Genomic DNA, 14,968 nt, shown 5'->3' with positions numbered 1-14,968 from the left:
GGCACATTGAGACACCTCTTTCAGTAGGGGGATGGTGGAAACACTCCCCAAATCAAGTGCCTAGACGCCAGCTAAGGGTCCGTCTTTCACGAAGGCCTTTCTGAGGATAGCCTAAGGCCTACTATGTGAATTCCGCACACACACCTCTATCTCTAGCTCAGAACATTCTCCTGAATTCTAGGACCACGTTTTTTTTTTAAGTTTGTTTATTTTTGAGAGAGACAGAGACAGTGTGAGCAGGGGAGGGGCAGAGGAGAGGGGGAGAGAGAGAATCCTAAGCAGGCTCTGCACGGTCAGCACAGAGCCTGATGCGGGGCTCGAACTCACAAACATCATGACCTGGGCCGAAACCAAGAGCCGGACGCTTGAACTGACTGAGCCACCCAGGCGCCCCGCTAGGATCATATTTGTGGCTGCTTTAGTTAATGTCTACCAAGCTGCCTCTTTGGAACCTCAGAGCCAACACATCTAGAGCTGAAGTAGTAATCCTTTTCCGTCAAACTGTTCCTCACCCTCTTTTCTGAGCTCAGTCAATGCCATTCCCTGGCCTGGGTTCTTGAGTTTGGCCAAGAAAGAACTCAGAGCCAAACTCTTAAGCAGCTGTTTAATAGCAGCTACAGCAAGGGGCGCCTGGGTGGCTCAGTGGGTTAAGCGTCTGACTTTGGCTCAGGTCATGATCTCGTGGCCCGTGGGTTCAAGCCCTCTGCTGACAGCCTGGAGCCTGCTTCCGATTCTGTGTCTCCCTCCCCCCCCCCCAACTCTGTTTCTCAAAAATAAATAAACATGAAAAAAAATTTTTAAAAATAGCAGCTAAAGCAAAAGTACACTCTCGAGATGGGAGAGCAGGCAGGTCCAGAGGTGGCTACACATCAGGGTTTGGGGTCGTCTTTTTATGTTTGAATAGGTTATGGGTCATAGCCGGTGTGGCCTCTGAGGTCTCCTAAGGGACTCCTCCTACCAACAGGAGTGGGGGTTTTGGGCCCTGTATGGTGCTTGTCAGAACTGTCATGGCAGCCATCCCCCCACAAGGGGGTAGGGGTCAGAACTGCAGTGTAAATGTATCATAAGGAAGCTATAGGTCACTGAAGGGTAGTGATCCTAGGGAAGAGAGCATTCCCCCCTCCCCCCGGGGTTTGCCAGCTCTCTGAAACTTGGTTTCCTCCTCTCTAAACAGAAAACACATGCCTGTTCCCTGCTCACACCTAGCTAACTGACTGCCTACCCTATCACCTCTAACCATTCACTGGTTCATTTAAGGCAGAAAAGTCTGATCCCTTTTCCCTGTGTGGCGGTCAGGTGGGACTGGCTTGGCTAGGATGGGCCCGAGGGGTCAGAATGGGCAGCAGGCGTACCTTGTTGTCATAGCTGTGGACGCAAAGAATCAGAGGTCAAGTACAAAATTGTGACCAATGCACCGATACCCCTTAGAGATGGAGAACTGGGTTTCAATAGGGTGTCAGAACAGGAGGGACTGGAGATAAATCAAAAGGTCAAGAGAAATTAGTTTGATCAGATGAACAGGAGAGTGATCAGGAAAAATGCCTGTTTCCCATAGCCAAGTTGGTTGCTTGGTTTTCTTTGGTGTGTGACCGATGGGTAGGTCGTCGGGCACTAATTAAAGGGCTGAGAAGGGAATAAATAAGAACCCGGACTTCTGCATCTTTACTTCCGTCCGATTGAGCAACCCGTGTTCTTGGAATCCTCATCGTTTTCGTTCCCATTTCTCGGGTCCTTGCCTTCATCTCTTAGCGTGGTCTCCTAGCCTTGCAATCACTCAGGTGCAATCTTTGTACGAGACACGTCTAGACATGACACTGCTCAGCTGTTCTCCATTACTTCCTGCCTGTTTTTGGTACAACATATAAGAGTCTTCATATTTTATCCTCTGCCTGCCTTTACCAGCCTCATTTTCTACCTTGCGGGGGCCCTTAACCTTGCCCTTCACACTTTAGGGTTTCGTCCATGCTATTCTTCCTCCCTGTGATGGCCTTTCCCCGCTTGCCTTTCTGGTTAATTCCTGCGTATCCTTTAACTCTGACCTCAAATGTCACCTCTGCAAACCCTCACCTTGTCATCTCCAGGGCTGATGTCTCTGTTAAGCACAGCAGGCACAGTGTCTACAACCCAGGATAATTTTAAAGGCCCACAAAAATGTTTTAATTTCCGGGATGTCTGGGTGGCTCAGGTGGTTAAGCGTCCAACTTCGGCTCGGGTCATGATCTCACGGTCCGTGATTTCTAGCCCCGTGTCGGTCTCTGTGCTGACAGCTCAGAGCCTGGAGCCTGCTTTGGATTCCGTGTCTCCCTGTCTCTCTCTGCACCTCCCCTGCTTGCATTCTGTCTCTCTCTCTCTTTCTCTTTTTTAAATTTTTTTAAAATGTTTATTTATTTTTGACAGAGAGACAGAGCACAAGTGGGGGAGGGGGGGCAGAGAGAGAGGGAGACACAGAATGTGAAGCAGGCGCCAGGCTCTGAGCTCTCAGCACAGAGCCCGATGCAAGGCTGGAACTCACGAACAGCGAGATCATGATCTGAACTGAAGTCGATGCTCAACCGACTGAGCCACCCAGGCGCCCCATCTCTCTCTCTCTTAAAAAATAAACATTAAAAAAATTTTTTTAATGTTTTAATTTCTTTTAAAATCTACAAGAGAAAAAAGAGCAAGTAATCCAAACTGTATTATATTTCTCTTTAATAACAGTAGAACATAATTTTAATACTTTTTATGGACAAAGGGGCCCAGCAACACAAAGCTGCTAAGAGCCCATGAAAGTAATGATATGGCCCTGCTCACTCCCCATTATGCACTTCACTTACACTACATCTTCTGTAAAGAACTGTGAGCTCCTTGAACTTGTCCACAGCACCTGGTGTGATGCCTGGTACCTAGTAGGTCACTAAGTATATATTTAATAAGGAAATGAATATAAGTTTCATATATAGGTAGGCCTGGCTTACAAATACCTTATACATTAAAAGCTTGTTTGTGAGATTTTTTTCATGTTTATTTAGTTATTTTGGGAGAAAGAGAGAAGGTGAGAGGGAATCCCAAGCAGGCTCTGCACTATCAGCACAGAGCCCAAAGTGGGGTTCGATTTCATGAACTGTGAGATCATAATCTGAGCCAAAATCAAGAATTGGATGCTTAACAGACTGAGCCACCCAGGTGACCCAGATTTTTTTTTTTTAAACTTGGAACCCATTTACCATAGATACAATAGCTACCGTATTTTTGTGGTTTGAGGCAAGAGGGGAAATGCCCCCAGGGCAGCCCCCCCAAAATCTACACTACCCAGAATGTTTCTGAAATATGATTTGAGTACAGCCAAAAGCAGAAAAGTCTAATAATATTCCTGCAAGTTCACAAAGAATGAAATTGAAAAAATATTTTAAAAAATCTATCGCGAGTGGTGGTATGGTAGTGCTTGAGACTCTATAAAGCGTGCCATTCTCTTTTGTACTTCTTCTTTTTAATGTAAGCTCTACCCCCAATGTGGGGCTTGAACCCAGGACCCTGAGGTCACTACCTCTGGAGCCAACCAGGGGCCCCAAGGATGCCTTTCTCAAATTTCAAGTTGCCCTTTCCTCAATGGCCTGTCGCAGCTGCTCTGTTTACTTACCACAGTGGCCCAACTGGGTCGAGTTTCTGCATCAGGCCACCCTGTTTGACAAATGGTGGCTTTGGTTGTGTGCGCTCTGCCTTTGTATCTCTCACTGCTTCCATTTTTTTCTCTCCCCAACCACCAGGAGGGGGCAAAGGGCCTTCCAGCCAAAGAGCGGGCAGACAGGCTGGTCATTTTGATTGTGCTAGAGCCACGCGGCCAACTGGGAGAGGAACCTAGTGGTTGCCAGAGCCTTAGAGAAGAGGGTGGCCCTTTTACAGCTTAATTCTGAATGTGTCTCACCATTAACTGTACTCAGATTGTTGGGGTTTTTTTCTTGCAAAGAAAAAGGTTTCAGGTTTAATCTTACAAGAGTGTTTATTCCGTCTGATAGTAGAATTGTTTGTATCTTGGGAGCTGATAATAGCAAACCCCTTCTTATTCAGTGTAACATTATCATGAAGCTCTTTAAATAGTTTGCCGAGGTGAGAACAGAGGTTTAAGTTTCTTGACTCTCAATATACAGAGAGGGAGAATTACCACATCCACCTAAGGGAAGTGTACTCTATCCCTATGAAAAGGCATTTTCTGAAATAGTCCAGTCCTCATGAGAAACAAAGAAAAACCATAACCCCTTAACAGGGGGTGAGAATTACAACTTCAATGAGTTTGTAATGTTGACCGGCCACATACACAGAATTTTGTGCGTGCATGTGATCTGGATGGCTTAAACAATTTATTCAAGGTCACACACCACAGTTGGTTAGAAGCAAGACATTGTAGCCTTGTAACTTTTTTTAAATGTCTTACTTTATTAATTACAAAGAATTATTCAAAGCTTGACCACATATTCACTGCTGAAGTATGTCTAACTATTGGTCGTGTAAGGCTGATGTCTCAGTATAGGGAAAGGCCTCTTTTAACCTGTGCAGGGCAAATAAATGCTGCACCAGGGACTATTGGACTCTTTAGGACTCTGGGGAAGTTTGAGCTGAGTCGCACTGCTCGAGGGATTCGGGACAGCTCTGGGGCTGGTTTGTGAGGGCTCAAGCCTGAGATCTGCGGCCATCTGTTTCTAATGAGTATTGGTCGCTGTTCACTTTTGCAATCATTTTAATAGCATCTGTTAGAGCAGTGCAGGTTTCAGATCACAGATGGTGACAGGTGCAATGAAGATGTCATTTCAGGCGTTTCTCATTATCGTTCAGATAATACCTTAAGGTCATCATTCTTACTTTCATAATACAGTGAATTTTTTTAAAAATAAAATAAGCTGAGAACATTCAGCCTGTTATATTTACACCCCAAATACAGACTCTTAGAATCTCAGGCCTAGGAGAAGATTGGACCGTCTTCTAAGCACATCCTCTTTGGGTCCCAAGAGCCTGTACTTTTTCTCAGTCACTAATTGCGATGCCTGCTTTTAAAGACAAAGTTATCATTTCCCTTTCACTACACACTCAGTATTGTATCCGTTTGGGTCTCTGAGAAGTGAACACCAACGCAGGATTATATACGAGGGATCTACTGGGGAAACACCTGTTAAGATTAAAGGGGAGAGAGCAGGAGTAGGCGAGAAGAACCTCCAGGCTAGGCTCCAGGTAAGATCCCTAAGGAAGGAAGGGAGAAGAAGGAGGCTTGGGTGGGAGACGCTTCAGACCACTGGGTGGTTCTGAGACTCTCAGATGGAGAGTCAGGGCTGACAGAGTGGTCCCCCACTGGGCAAGAATGGCCCAGCTCTTATACGTCCTCAGGCTCGGTCATCGGCTAGGGGCGGCCCGGGGGCAGCCTGCGCCTGAGTGCCAGAGCAGACCCAAAAGTGTGACACCTGGGGGCTGTCAGTCACTTACACAGCCCACACCAGGTTGTCTTGAATGCTGCGTCTTCACGACTGCCACAGATGTTTAGCGTTCGTCGCTTCTAGAAACAATCGCAATTTGATTCTGGTTTACTCTGACTCCTCTGCTCTCCCAAACCACCCAGACTGGTTTGCCACCAGACAGGTTAACATTGCCATGGATCATATCTTAGGTTTCTCTTCTCCAAGTTAAGTCATCTTATTCCTTTCACTGCTATCCTTTGAGTCCTCATAAGGTTGGCCGAGCCCCTTCGCCAAAGCCCAGAACTGCAACCTGTGTCTACATGAGCAGGGAGCTCTCTGGGGGTCAGTTTACAATATGGGGATTAGGAACAGGATTTTGGTGACAGATGCCAGCTCAAGTCCCAGATTTGCCACATAATGGCTAGGAGGACTTGTGGAAGTACTTTACCTTACTGGCCATCATTCTCCTCGTTGATGAAATTGAGTAACAGTCACACCTACCCTGTGGGATTAAATGCATGTATACACTTAAAAGTCCATGGCACATAGTAAGTGCTTCATAAAACTCAGCAGAAAATATTATTAACATTGTACTCAGGCCTGAGCTTCCCTGCTAAAGGACTTGCATTGCTGACTCATATCCAATTTGTGATCCATTTGGCTTAGCCTTGAGGTACTTGTGTTCATCATTTATTCTTAGTATCTGCCAGTGTGATAATGAGGTCTCTTTTTTTCCTTTCCAAATGTACCATACTATTTTTATTCTTGCTCACTGACCCCCTCCGTCTCCTCCAGCTTTTCTGCAAGCAAAGTCTGTGTTTCTGGGAATCAGTTAAAGGTTTTCATTTTTGGTTTTGGTTTTGTTTTAGTGATGCTGTGAGGAAAGAGATAAGGAGCTGCCTTGTATCACTGTAAAAGTATCCCATCTCTGAGTGTTAACAACTAATGCCTCTTCCAGATTCATAGCCGTTTCCTGGGTTCTCAGGAAGCTGCCAGAGCCACAAAGCTCTCTGGTCCTTGTTCCATGGACGGCAATGCATTGAAAGGTCATTCTCCAAATCCAGCCATGCTCCTTCTTCGATCTTCTCCCATTGCCAATAATCTGGAAGGGAAGGGGAGGGTGCCAGCACTTCTCTCTCGTGCTAATAATAACAACTACCATGTAACCTTAATTTTCCATGAAATTTCATTTGCCAAGAGATTTCATGCTTACGAACTCATTTATATAACAAGCCAACTTGCCAGTGGGTTGAGGAGGTATAGCTCATGCTTGTGTCGGAAGAAAATGAAGTACAGAGAAGTGAATCATTTGCCCCAGCCAACCGAAAGGCCAGTGGCGGTGTCCAAAACAGACCTTGGTTCTCCACATTTACAACCGGAGGCTCTTCAGTTTGGGCCAGACTGTTACAACAGCTACATCCACGGAATAAGGGCAGAATGGCACTCTTTCTTCCATCATCTTGGGGTCTACTAAGGCACACCTACACACCCAGTTTGTCTTTGTCCTCCCCGTAGTGAACAAGTGGTCAGTACTGGAAGCTTCTAGATAGGTCCCACAGCTGGGTCACTGGGTATCCGTCAACTGGCTTTCCTGGTTTGAAACCAAACTTCCGGGTAGGAACATAAAATCATAAAAGCACTTCAGGGCCTCATATTTATCATTATTATTATTATTATTATTATTGTTATTATATGTTTAATCCACGTTTATTTGCCTCAAGTGTAATTTACAAAGCAATTCTTTGCAGAAACAAGCCATTTTTCTAGATAACGCCTTAACGAAGGCTTGAATCAAAGAAGAAAAGATTCGAGGTGGGCGGGAAACTTAAATTCTAGCCTCGCCATCTGTAATAGAATATCCTCACTTCTCATACCACCTTCCTCCTCTCTTTATCCATTTTCTGCCTCCGTTAATTTTGGTTTGCTCAGCGTTCCTTTCTCCATTCTTCTGGGGGAATTACTCTTCCTCCATTCTATGTGGTTCTGGTAGGGCTCCCAATCATACGATCTCTTTCACTTTCTTCAGTAGGGTGCAAATGTGACCGAGTTAGCTCAATTGGCTTCCCTCCCCAGGTCACGCGGTAAATGCGTGGCTGCCTTTACAAGAAACCACAAAACTGTTTTCCAGAATGGTCATACCGTTTACATTCCTCCCAGAAATGTATAAGCCAGAGCCAGCTGCATAATTTGCTGGACCCACTACAAATGAAAAACGTGTGGTTCACTGTTCAAAAAGCAGGAAATACAAAGCTCTTTTCTTCTGCAATCTCTCTCTTGACTTGTCACGGTGGTTTTTATTTGCTATTCATGCTCTTAATTATTAACATAAAGTTTACTGCTATTTCAACCTTATATTATGCAGTGCCAACGTCTCTTTGTATTGCAACGTTTGGACATTTCAAAAGCGTTTCTGGCTGGGAAGAGAATGCTCCCTCCTAGCTAGCCGATTTATACTCTTCCAGGATCCATCAACTGTAGACCGCCCCCTGGGCCAGGCAGCTGTCACGTGATTTGGGACCCATTTGAATCTAAACTTCCACAAAAACAGAAACAAAACGGAAAACCCTGTTAAGAGTCCAGCTGCACGCCGTTCTGGCAACTACAGCCCGTCTGGGTGCTTTCACTTGGTTACACTCCAGTAAACATTTGTTCCAACCAAATGTGGCAAACGCTGAGACCCACGTCAACTCCAGTAAGTACCCACTTGAGAAGAACACCCCAGTCCCACATCCCTGGCCCAGGAGCTCACCGCTGGAGAACATGTCATCCCAAATGACATGGTATCTGCCCAAGACTCACCACTGGAGATGACTTCGCTCCCTGTGGGAGAGATCCTTCACCCTGGATGCTAAGATCTCCACCCAAACAATGCCCATAGACCGCCTCTCCTAAGACACAAAGAGGACGCAAGGCGTTTCCGCTTTTCTTCTTTTGATATTAGGGATTCTCTTACGTTTCTGGGCTCACTGTCCGCTTAGCCCGTGATCCTGGTATATTCCCTGCTCTCTGCTCAAATGCGCCTCCCTATATTCCTGTGCCTGAAGAGAAATCTGGTAGAAGTTACTAGTATCTGGGCCGTTCTAAAAATTAATGGAGATTATTGTTTTCCCTGGGAGGCAACTGCTTCCTGTTAGTCAATACTTCGACACCCCTGCCCCCACTGCCTTCTCCGACTCCCCACCTCCGGCTTCCTACCACAATCTCCCACTTTGCATCTCAGACCATGACCACCAAACCACTATTTCCCTTTGGTTACACACAGAACCACTAGTTTTTATACATACTTCAATAATTTCATTCCATACCCTCCAACAATATAACTGCCAGACCTGCCACCTTGATCTGAACATCTTTCTGACAAACTATACAATTTTCCCAGGATATTGTTTGAAAAACCCAAAATTTCAGATCTTTCTTGGCTAATGCCGTGTAAATGGGAAATGCAGTTATGGGCCAGCCTCTGGAGACTGGTATTCCACTTCTGTTCCTCCTCTCTACTCTTGTAATTTTTTCTATGCTGTTTAGGGCAACTTATGCCCTACTCTAAAAATCCCCACTATTATCACCCCAAACTTCCCTTAATATGATATTAAAAAAGCAGTATTGTGTGTGTGTGTGTGTGCATGTGTGTGTGTTTCCCCCTGTAAATTATGATATTTTGATCTTAAAAACCCTTTCCGACTGGGCAGAGAATGCCCTACTGGGCTAGGCAATTCTTAGAGATAGCAAGGAACACAGACTGAGCATGCCTCTGATATATACAAGCTGACCGATCCAGAGCTGTCTCCTCTATCTGGCCCATGCACGTCCAGCAGGCAATATTCCTCTGACTTAATCGTGCCAGGTACCAGGCAACTAGGGATCACCCCTCAAGTCTAAAGCCCACAGAAATTATTCCGTAGTCTATCCTACATTGTTCTCTTGTCCTGTCTTGACTTCTCCAAGGAAACACCAATAAGGGTCATGGCCTAGGTACATGGCTCCTGGTCCCACCCCCACCAACATTACAAGCACACATGCCCCCTGCTCTCCCGCCCTTCGCTCCTGTTTTCTGCCTCTTGTCCACCCTGGTGTCCTTCCCATTTGGCCTTGTGTGGCTCCCGTCTCTAGGACCTGTAAGCATAATTAACTCGGTTTTGTCCTGAGCCTCTCCTCTGGCTCCACTTACATGTGTACCTGACCGATTGTCTCATAAAAGAATACAAAACAGCAAGTTTTAGGTGCCAATACAAGAGCTTTTGGCTTGCATGTGGACTCCCTAAAATTACACAGTTTGGATTTCATAGCTCACATATTTATTTCGCTCTTCTGAAAACAGTTGAAACACTGCACAAAATTAACTCAGCTGTTTCTGTTTCTCTTCTCCACACGTGCACTTTGTGGTAACTCTACCTTGGGCTTCCTGATGAGTAAGGAAGAGCTGAGAGGAAGAGGAACTAGAGGTTGCCTGAGCTTTTTTGTTCCTTTTATGGCTTACGTCTTCATTCATAGCATAAATAGTTGGCTAACACAGTGGGTAACGCAAGCGAAAAAGGAAATGGTAGAGTTCTTTGGGGTTTCGTGTTTCTTGGATCGCCACCTTTCTTCATTCAAAGCAAGTTCTGGTTCAAATGCAAAGTGTGGCTGGCCCCTTGAGGAGGATTGCCGGAGGTAGCAAATAAAAATACGAGGTGAACAATTAAATCTAGGTGTCAGACAAACAGCAAATCATTTCTTTAGTACAAGTACATCCCAAATATTGCACGGGACAGACTGCATTTTATCTGGCAACTCTATTATATTCTATGGCTGTCAGTGCTTGTCCGCCCCCCTTCCTCAGTCATAGATATAATTACTTTTTTAAAAACTGTGGTAAAATACATGTAATCATCAACCATTTTTAAGTGTACACTCAGTGGCACTAAGTGCACTTAAACCATTGTGCAACCATCAGCCACAGAACTCTTTTCATCTTGCAAAACTGAAACTCTATCCTTATTAAACACGAACTGTCCATTTCCCCTCCCCCCAGCCCCCTTGGCAACCTCCATTCTACTTTCTGTCTCTATGAAATTTTTTTTAACGTTCGTTTATTTTTGAGAGAGAGGGAGACAGAGCATGAGCAGGGGAGGGACAGAGAGAGAGGGAGACACAGAATTGGAAGCAGGCTCCAGGCTCCAGGAGCCATCCACAAAGAGCCTGAGGTGGGGCTCGAACTCACAAACCGTGACCTGAGCTAAAGTCTGACACTTAACCAACTGAGCCACCCAGGCACCCCTCTGTCTCTGTGAATTTACCTGTATTATGTACTTCAAATGAGTGGGATCATACAGTATTTTTTTTACAGCATCTTAAAGTCCTTTTGCAACTGGCTATTTCACTTAGCATAATGTCTTCAAGGTTCATCTATGTTGTACTGTCCGAATAATATTCCATTGTATATACATGCCACATTTTGTTTATCCCTTCATCCACTGATGCTTGAGTTTCTTCTATATTTTAGCTATCGCAAACACTGCTGCTATGAACATGGGGCTGCAAAGTCTCTGCTTTCATTTCATTCTGGGTATAAGCTCAGAAATGGGATTGTTGGATCATATGATAATCCTATTTTTAATTTTCTGAGGAACAACATGATTCTTTTTTATTTGCTTTGAGTCTTGCTGAACTCCCATGCATTGTGTCCATCAGAAGTCTGTGCTCATGGGACACTGCAAACACCAGGTGTGAAGGAAGCATCAAGGAACAAACAGGTGTATTACGAGTATCTCCTCTGCTCACATGCATTTTTCCATTGTTTCATTGGACTTCACTTACAGAACACTCGCTCGAAGGTACAATTATTATCAAGAACTTCAGGACAGTGACAGCGGAATGGAGCTCTTCAGGTGTGGAGCTCTTCTGAGCCTGGTGCCCGGGAAGCCAGCCTCGTATGAGAGTTCCAGTTGCTCTACGTTCTCCCCAACCCACTGCTGTCAGGCTCTTTGATTTTAGCCAGTGGTGTGGATGTGAAATGGTACCTCAGGGTAGTTTTGATTTGAGTTTCCATGATGATTAATGATGTTGACGATCTTTTTCCGTACTTGTTGTCTCTTTATACATCTTCTTTAGTCCTATCTATCTATCTATCTATAATTACCTATGTAATTGTATATAATCTCCACTGCCCCCATTGGTTTATCTTGTTATTATTGAGTTGTAAGAGTTCTCCATGTATTATGAATATCAGTCATTTGTGATCCATATCTATCTATGTAGTTATCTATACTATATATGTATAGATATACATACACACTATATATAGATATATACACATTATAGATGTTTTCCCCTCCAAGTGTTTAACTTGCCTTTTCATTTTCTTAATGGCAGGTTTTTTGTTTTTGTTTTTGTTTTTGTTTTTGTTTTGAGCAGCAGGCAAAAGTTTATTAGAGCATAAGATTAGAGAGGAAGAATAGTAAGAAAACTCTTTTTACAGAGCGGGGACATTCGAAAGTGAGTGCCCCCTTAATGGCATCTTTGAAGGAGAATGTTTTTAGTTTTGATGAAGTCCAAATTATCAGTGTTTGTCTTTTGTCATTCATGCTTTTTGTGTCTTCCCTAAGAGTCTTTGCCTAATGCAAGATCACAGATTTCTTTCCTCCTCCTCCTCCTGTAATTCATCTTCCTTCCCTCACCCCCTCCTCTTTCTTTGTCTTCTTTAGCTGTTATGTTTAAATCTATGATCCATTTTTGGCTTGTTTTTTGGTGTGGTGGAAGGTAAGAATCCAGATTAATTTGTTTTTGTTTGGTTTTGAATATGGATACTCACTTGTTCCAGCAGCATGTGTTGAAAAGACTTATCCTCTCCACCGAGCTCTGTGGTGCGTGAACATCAGTTGAGTTATGTGCATGTGGGGGTCTATTGCTAAGTTTCCTATTCTACTGCATTGTTCTATATAGCTATTCTTATGACATTCCACACTCTTTGACTATTTTAGCTCCTCTGTGTCTTCCTATAAATTTTATAATCTGCTGGTTAATTTCTAAGTAAAAGAATGCTGGGGAGTGATGTTCCTGGCTGGCTCAGTCAGAAGAGCATCTGACACTTGATCTCCGGGTTGTGAGTTCAAGCCTTAAGCTGGATGTAGAGGTTACTTAAATAAAAATTTAAAAACAACCCCCCCCCAAAAAAAACCCCTAAGAATGTTGGCATTTGGGTTGGGAATGCACCGAATCTATAGATCAATTTGGGGAGAAATGACATCTTAAATATTGAATCTTCCAAGCTATCAATATTGTACACATCTCCATTTGTTTAGGTTTTCTTTAACTTTGGCAATGATCTGTATTTTTTTTTAGTGTATTTTGTATATTTTGTTAAATTTATGCCTAAGTTTTTCAGGTTGTTTGAAGTTATTGTAAATGTTATTTTTGTACAATTTTTATTGCCAGCTCTTCATTACTAGCATATAGAAATATAGTTGATTCCAGGGAGCCTGGGTGGCTCAGTCGGTTAAGTGTCCGGCTTCAGCTCAGGTCACGATCTCGCCATTTCCAAGTTTGAGCCCCGTGTCGGGCTCTGTTTTGACAGCTCAGACCCTGGAGCCTGCTTCAGATTCTGGGTCTTCCTCTCTCTCCGCCCTTCCCTCACTCATGCTGTCTCTCAAAAATAAACATTAAAAGAAAGAAACATAGTTGAGTTTTGTATTTTGAACTTACATTCTCTGATTTTGCTAAACTCACTTATTCTAGTAGCTTTTTAAAAAGGTTCTTGGGGCGCCTGGGTGGCTCAGTCGGTTGGGCGTCCGACTTCGGCTCAGGTCACGATCTCGCGGTCCGTGAGTTCAAGCCCCGCGTCGGGCTCTGTGCTGACAGCTCAGAGCATGGAGCCTGCTTCCGATTCTGTGTCTCCCTCTCTCTCTGCCCCTCCCCCGTTCATGCTCTGTCTCTCTCCCCAAAATAAATAAACGTTAAAAAAATTTTTTTAAAAATTAAAAAATAAAAAAAAAGATTCTTAATTGTATTCTGTGTACCAATGATGTCATACGTAAATAAAGTTTTTCTTTTTGATATCTATGCCTTTTTTTTCTTGCCTTTTAACACTATCTAGGATCCCCACTACATTTAGTTGTCTGAAAATATTTTATTTCTCCTCTATTTCTGAAGTATGTTTTCTCTGTATATAACATTCTGGATTGATAACATTTCCCTTTCAGCACTTTAGAGATTCCCTGCCTTTGACTTCTGGTCCTACGTTGTTTCTGATGAGAAAAAAATCTATGTTTGTGATATCTTCTTTCTTTTGCTTCTTTCAACACATTTTCTCTATCTTTGATTACCAGCAGTTTGACTACAATGTACCTAGGTAGTTTTGTTTGAATTTATTTTGTTCGGAGTTCAGTGAAATTCTTGGATCTATGAACTTTAATAAAATTTTGGAAAAATTTTATTATATCTTTAAATATTTTTTATGCCTCATTCTAATTCTCTTCTTCTTCTGGGTCTCCCATTATATGTATGTCAGTCTGTTTGGTGTTTTCCCCCACAGGATTCTGGGTTTACCTTCTCTGGATGTGACCTAAAAGAATAAATCATGTAACATGTCCAAGGAAAATTAGGTTCAAATAAATAATAAAGTCATCTTTAAAGAAATTACAAAAGATGGTCCCGTATATGAATGTGTGTGTGTGTGTGTGTATGTGTGTGTGTGTGAGGGGAGATGATGGGGGCTTGCCTTACACCCCACGATAGTACGGTGGTTAGGACTATTAGCTCTGGAGACAGACATACGGTTTCAAATTCTGGTTCTGCAACTGATTAACTGTGTGACCTTGAGCAAGTTACTTAGCCTCTTGGTGCCTCAGTTTCTTCATCTATAAAATGGGGATGATATTAGTACAGGATATCTCAGAGGGAGATATTGTGGGTTCAGTTCCAGACCACTACAATAAAGCTAATTTTGCAATCAGAATAATATTGCAATGAGTCAAATGATTTTTTTGTTTGTTTGTTTCACGGTGCATTATGTCTAAAAAAATAATGTACATACCTTAATTAAAAATACCTTATTGCTAAAAAATGGTAACCATCATCTTTCAGTAAGTTGTAATCACTGGTCACAGATTATTATAACAAATATAATGAAAAAGTTTGAAATATTGCAAGAATTACCAAAATGTGACATAGAGACAAAACATGCAAATGCTGCTGGAAAAAAATGATGCTGACATACTTACTCGATGCAGGATTGCCACAAACCTTCAATTTATAGATGTAATATCTACAAAGTGCAGTAAAAGGAGGTATGCCTGTACCTACTTTATAGAGTTGTAAGCAGGAAAAAATGGTATTTTTTGTTTGAATTAGCATTTTTTTTAAATTAGTGAGGCTAAGCATCTTTTAATGTGTTTATAGGTCATATTTTCTCCCTGTGAATTGCCTGCTTGTATTGTTACGCATTTGCATATATTCATTGAGTTTGTATTTATTGGGTTATAATATTTTTCTTATTACTTTAGATATATTATGAAGTTAAAATATTAAAATGTAATACTGCAAATATGTCCTACTGATATTACTTCTTT

Source organism: Acinonyx jubatus, chromosome A1, assembly GCF_027475565.1.
Source record: "Acinonyx jubatus isolate Ajub_Pintada_27869175 chromosome A1, VMU_Ajub_asm_v1.0, whole genome shotgun sequence".
Classification (NCBI taxonomy): Eukaryota; Metazoa; Chordata; class Mammalia; order Carnivora; family Felidae; genus Acinonyx; species Acinonyx jubatus.
This window is presented reverse-complemented; position numbering follows the sequence as displayed.